This window comes from Myotis davidii, unplaced genomic scaffold (genome assembly GCF_000327345.1).
Source record: "Myotis davidii unplaced genomic scaffold, ASM32734v1 scaffold845, whole genome shotgun sequence".
Classification (NCBI taxonomy): Eukaryota; Metazoa; Chordata; class Mammalia; order Chiroptera; family Vespertilionidae; genus Myotis; species Myotis davidii.
In genome coordinates this window covers 963,351-970,067 of record NW_006296223.1, presented here as the reverse complement: position 1 = coordinate 970,067, position 6,717 = coordinate 963,351, and the positions used below count along the sequence as shown (strand labels likewise).

Genomic DNA, 6,717 nt, shown 5'->3' with positions numbered 1-6,717 from the left:
TTTGGCAAGAAAATAATCTAAGCTCTCAATTTGCCCCCAAACATCCATTATCTTCAGTGTTTTCAAAATAATTCTAACTTTCAGGATGTTCATGAATATGGCTAATCATACATGTTACTGGAAAACAGAAGAAGCAACTCAGGAGCACATCATCTCAGGGCCCAGATCACTGCTTTCCAGGAGTTGTATAAAGTACTTCTTGGTGCAGATGTAAATTCATGCTGTGTAGACCTGTTGTTGCCTTGGAAACAGGAACGGCACCATCTTGATGTTCCTGCATTACCTACAAAAGATGAAATCAGGTCAAGCACTTAACTGATTTACACATTTCAAACCTTGTAGTGTCAGGGATCTATCAGCTTCAATTTGCATAGAAAAAAATTCTATAATGGTAATTTAAAATAGAAAAGCTCATTCTTTGATTTTTAAAAGCTACTTTTTGAAAATACTTTAAAACTAGAAAATAAAGGAAAAATGAAAAGGTAGGAGTTTAAATTCAAATCGCCTATTAATAAAGGATTGGGGCAACACAGAAAAAACCTTGCATGTCATACAACGGTTGGTTTGGGCTAGAATTGATGCCTGCACGTGCCATCCATGTATGGAGGCACCTGCTGCTGCTATAATCAGCAAAGCTGAACTCCCTGAAATCCATTTCATTCCCCTTTGCTATCAGAAAGGACACATCAACGAGGAACTAAGAAGCCTGCAGCTAATCTCTGAAAGAACCAATTCACAGACTAAACACGGATTGTCATGCAGACAAGGAGGTCCCTGCTTAAAACTCACCCAGTATGTTTAAATCTATGAGCTTATAATACCAAAATAAAATCAACTGGTCACATTTGGAGGATGATAGGAAAATGATTCATTATTTTGAAAATTGATAAAGAGAAAGGATTAAGTACTGATCTTCATTTGAGACATGAGCTAGAACATGAGATAACCAAATGGTAGGGAAGGACAGGCTCCTCTTCCTGGAAGTCCAGCTCATAAACCTGGCAGCCCTCAGGAACTAAGCCACACCATCTGGTTCCACACCTTCTCATGGCGGAGTGCACACAGGCATGTGCTTCACTGCCTGCCAACATCCAAAAGAGATGCCCCACACAGCACACCCCCGTGAAGGAGGCGCACCAGAGATCACACCTGAATATGGTCAAGCTTCCAGGGCAACTACACACTTGCAGGGAACCAAGGACACAGGAACACATCACACTCACCAGAGGACCACGATCAGCAAAATCTAGACTGAGGAACATGGGTCCAACCACAGGGCCTCCTCCACAAATTATGTCCATGGAGGTGAAAGAGATGATAAGAGACTTAAGTGTCATATAATCAAGCAATACTTTACTATGTGGAGATGCACAATTCACCCATGAAACTCTTTTTTCTTTTTTTAAATATATTTTATTGATTTTTTACAGAGGGGAAGGGAGAGAGATAGAGAGTTAGAAACATCGATGAGAGAGAGACATCGATCAGCTGCCTCCTGCACATCTCCTACTGGGGATGTGCCCGCAACCCAGGTACATGCCCTTGACCGGAATCGAACCTGGGACCTTTCAGTCCGCAGGCCGTCGCTCTATCCACTGAGCCAAACCGGTTTCGGCCACCCATGATACTCTTAAGAAAAGAGGGTAACTGCCATAAAAGTGGTCAGCAGTTACTTTTGTCAGGAAGGAGGGAGGGAGGTGTGACGGGCAGGACACGTTGCAGGATTCTGGTAAGCCAGCAAAATCTTTATTTTTTTATCCTATCCTGAGGATATGCTATTGATTTTAGAGAGAGGGGAAGGCAGAGAGAGAAACCACAGACAAAAGAATATTCATCACCTGGCCGGTGTTGCTCAGTGGTTAGAGTGCTGGCCCATATACCAAAGGTTAGTGGGTTTGATTCCAGGTCAAGGGCATGTACCTGGATTTCAGGTTTGCTCCCTGCCCCCTGGTCAAGGTGAGTTTGAGAGGCAACCAACTGATGTGTCTCTCTCACTTTAATGTTTCTCTCTTCCTCCCTTTCCGAGTTTTCTCTCTCATGAAGATGCATTTTTTCTCTCTCTCCCCCTTCCAGCCCCTTCCACTCTCTCTGAAAAGCAATGGAAAAACTATCCTCTGGTGAAGATTACCAACAACAACAAGAGAATATTCATGAAGGGCTTTTAAACATGGTACCTTATTCATTCTAAGGGGGACACAGGTGACTCTAAACACAGATTTGAACTGCACGGGTCCACTTATAAGTGGATTTTTTCAATAAGTACCTGTAGTACTATTTCTGATCTGTAGTTGGGAGTCCATGAATACAGAGGGGCACTGTATGTGTTGATCTACACCATTTTATACAGGGAAGCTGAGAGCATCACAGTGTGTGTGTGTTCTGGAACAGATTCCCTGTGGATACCAAGGGCCAACTAAGTTTTGGGGGAATCCAACATTATCCGTGGATTTTCAACTGCATGGGGGTTACTGCTCCTAACCCCTATATTATTCATGGTCAACTGTGTATATCAGTGATGGCGAACCTATGACACACATGTCAGAAGTGACGGGCGAACTCATTTTTTTGGTTGATTTTTCTTTGTTAAATGGCATTTAAATATATAAAATAAATATCAAAAATATAAGTCTTTGTTTTACTATGGTTGCAAATATCAAAAAATTTCTATATGTGACACTGCACCAGAGTTAAGTTAGGGTTTTTCAAAATGCTAACATGCCGAGCTCAAAAGGTTCCCATCACTGGTGTATATTAAGGACAAAAAGAACTTACAAACAAAAACACTTAAAACTTTCCTAAGTAGTTTCATTAGTAGTAGTAACGTAGTTTTATAAGTTAGCAATTTTATTGTATGTACATTTTAGCATAAAACAAGTAATTATGTCAATGGCATTAAGAATCAAGATTTTCAGGATAGAAAAATGATACAAATTTTACAAATTCAAGAAATTGTTCTTGCCAGTTGCTCAGTGGTTAAAACGTTGGCCCTTGCACCAAAGGGTCTTGGGTTCGATTTCCCATCAAGGCCATGTACTTTGGTTGCAGGTTTGATCCCTGGTCCCAGTGGGGGCGGGTGGGAAAGCAAGAAATCAATGTGTCTCTCTCACATCGGTATTTCTCTCTCCCTCTCTCTCCCCTCTCCTCCCTCCCTTCCTTCCTCCCTCCCTTCTAGTCTCTCTCAGAAGCAATGGAAAAAATATCCTTGGGTGAGGAGTAACAAAAAACAAACAAAAGAAAATCAAAGAATTTAAGTAAAACTGATTTTAAATGTGTACTAAAAATATCAGTATGAACTCATGATGTTTAAAAATATATTTCCTAGCTCTGTCCACCAGAGAGGTAGGTGCTCACAGCAGTAACACAGACAAACATTGTGAACACACCTGACACCGTGGTCTCTAAGCTCCTTTCTGCACTAAAAGGAGCCAACGCCCCCCTGCAGGTGTAGGAAAGGAAGGCCCAGGCCCAGAAGGAAGTGCTCCCAGACGGGGCTGAGTGGGAAGGGGATCTCAACTTATCACAGTTATACTCAAAATCAAAAACAGACTTTAATACGTTACAATATAATGAATAAACAAATACCCCTTACTTGCACTAATATTCAAAGAAGAAAAAGGAAGAATAAAAACATGGAGCTGAATATTACAGCCAGTTGCTTCCCCTGAAAAGTGGTCATAAAGGGAGAGAATTCACCACATGTCCTGTCTTTTAAGGACTTAACGAATGAGGAACAGACGAAACAACAGCAGCATTAGAAAGTTGGCATCAGAGCAGAGGACAGCCTCTGAGGACCGTGTGGAGCACTCAGCATCACCATGTGAAAATGTGCCGCCTTTTGGGGCACATACAGCGGGCAGCCAGATTCAGAAAGAACGCAAAACATAAATAGAAACAATAGATTCCGACAGCTCAGTCCAACTCCTGAAATTTAACCAGTGCCTTAAAAATCCAAGAGCAATTAAAATATTGACAGTTGCTGACTCTGAAACTACATGTTTCGGGCAGAGAAACTCATAAGGAAACCCAGTGCAGGCAAAGAGAGCGAACGAGTCCCTATCCAACATGGGGAGCTCCTTGGGGCCCATGGTCACTCATCCACTCTGGTCCTCTCACAAGGCAATCACACAGAAGAAGAGATCAGACTGAAGGGGCTGAAGCCCAGCGAATACAAAGTAAGAGAAGGACCACACTGACCGTGATCACTGCTCTTCACGCGCCAACAGCTCCTATTCCCCATCTGGTTGGTCACTCTCCGAAAGCTACGAGGGGCAGGGACCTGAAACAGATACACACAGTCATCCCTGGGTGCCCACGGGGGATGGGTGCCAGGACCCACCTCGGATACCCAAATCCCAGGATGCTCGTGTCCCTTACATTACGGGCATAGTACCGTTGACCCCCACCCCCACCCCAGCAGTCAAAAACCACATATAACTTTTGATTCCCCCAAATTAACTATTCGTAGCCTACTGTTGACTGGAAGGAAGCCTTACCAGTAATATCAATAGTCCACTAACACATAGTTTATCCATGTATTTATACATTGTTTTCTTACAATAGAGAAAATGTTAAGAAAAAATTATGAGAAAGTACATTTACAGTATTTACTGGAAAAAAAAGTCCACATATAAATGAACCCTTACAGTCAAGCCCTGTTGTTCGAGTCAACCTGTGAGCTTTAAAGCATTTCTAGGTTCCTTACTACACCTAACACAAGGTAAACAGTAGTTACACCGTATTGTTCAGGGGATGATGACAAGGAAAAAGGTCTGTCCATGTTCAGTACAGGCACAACATGCGGCACCACAGGCCCAAGGACAAAGTACACATCAGTAGGATCGTAACTTTTCCCTAGCATTTCCTTTCCACCTGCCAGCAGATGTGGAATCCCCACATACAGAGGGCCAACATCCTTCCTTCACAAAGTAAATACTGCCTAGCAACTGCTTTGCACAGTGTCAGTCAACCCTAATAATTTACTTAAACATCTTTCTCCAAGGTGTTAAGAATACTCTTGGCACAGCCTGAGTTACTTATGAATCACCTCATGTGCCTTAAAGAACAGAGCATGTTCACATCCAACATCAGGGTTTAACTGGAACAAGTGGTGGTGGGGGGTGTGGGGGGGTGTCAAATGATCACCTGTCACGTGGACTACAAATCTCAGCTTCCTTCCAATATGACAGCTGGCACATTCCGCGTGCACATCCCAGTGGGAACCCTCGGAGTCTGCAGCCAAACTCCTAAGCAGATTCCTCTCTCAAGACAACTTTGTTCAGTCACCAAAATTAATTCGTCATTGAAATCTGGCTCATTCATGGCACTTAAAAAAGAAAGGCCTACTAAGTCCTTCCTGGTGCCCTAATTTTATCACTGTTATTGAGAAAACATCAAAAAGTAGTATTTCTATAGTAAAAGTCACCAGGATGTCCTTGGTTTATTTAGCAAACTGGCCTCATTAAAGTCTAAGGTGGATTATTTAAAACTGTGCCCTTGCTCTGATCCGTCAACTTCAAACAAATAACTTCCCTTTTTTACCAGCAGGAGAACGAGTTAAACAGAAGCTTCTCCTGAAGGCTCAGCGAGGGCGCTCGTTTCCAGAGATGCATGTGCCACCCAGAATGCGGAGGGGCCCAGGGGAGCCATGGGGCTTGGCATGGAGTGGTGTGGTCACAGAAAAGGAGGAAAGAGGGCACACAAATGACTCTAAGTTGATTCAGGCCTGGTAAAACAACAGCAGTGAGCCCTGGCTGGTTTGGCTCAGTGGATAGAGCGTCCGGCCTGCAGACCTAAGGGTCCTGGGTTAGATTCGGGTCAAGGGCACATGCCGGGGTTGAAGGCTCAGTCCCCAGTAGGGGGCGTGCAGGAGGCAGCCAATCAATGATTCTCATCATTGATGTTTCTCTCTCTCTATCCCTCTCTTCCTCTCTGAGATCAATAAAAATATATATATTTAAAAAACAGCAATGGGAAAAACAGTTGAAATTATGCTTAGCGATTTGAGATATACATACACACATACATATATATGTATAATTTTGTTGTTTAATCCTCACCAGAGGATACTTTTTTCCATTGATTTTTTTATTTTTATTTTTTTAAATATATTTTATTGATTTTCCACAGAGAGGAAGGGAGAGAGATAGAGAGTTAGAAACATCGATGAGAGAGAAACATCGATTAGCTGCCTCCTGCACATCTCCCACCGGGGATGTGCCCGCAACCCAGGTACATGTCCTTGACCGGAATCGAACCTGGGACCTTTCAGTCCGCAGGCCGACGCTCTATCCACTGAGCCAAACCTGTTTCGGCCATTGATTTTTTTAGAGAGACTGGGAGGGAGGGAGGGAGGAGGGAGAGAGAGAGAAACACCCATGTGAGAGAGACTCCTGGATGGGTTGCCTCCCGCATGCGCCCTGAGATCTCCCTGACCCCTGATCAGAGCTGGGGATCAAACTGGGAATCGAACCCGCGACCCTCTGGTGCCTGGGCCGACGCTCTAAAGACTGAGCCACACCTGCCAGGCCGATTCGTATTCTTGTTCATTGACGCGACTGTCCTGCTAGACACACAGGAGCGCTGGGAGCTTCGGAAGCAACACACTGGTCTCATCGGCTCCCAAGACACATCGGTCAAGGCCCGGCTGCTCTTCCTGGAAATGCCAGCGAAAGTGAAATGTCATCGGGAGAAAAGTCCCTGAACACAGGCTGTCAGCGG

The 6,717-nt window shown here is 43.9% G+C and overlaps 1 long non-coding RNA gene across 1 annotated transcript; it reads right to left on the bottom strand.

Moving 5' to 3' along the window:
• Nucleotides 1-74: 74 nt before the first annotated feature.
• Nucleotides 75-6,717, bottom strand: LOC102762843. The gene is made up of 3 exons (XR_436041.2): nucleotides 6,518-6,717; nucleotides 4,195-4,276; nucleotides 75-283 (listed from the first exon to the last, which is right to left on the bottom strand). It is a non-coding gene; the product is annotated as an uncharacterized LOC102762843 (long non-coding RNA).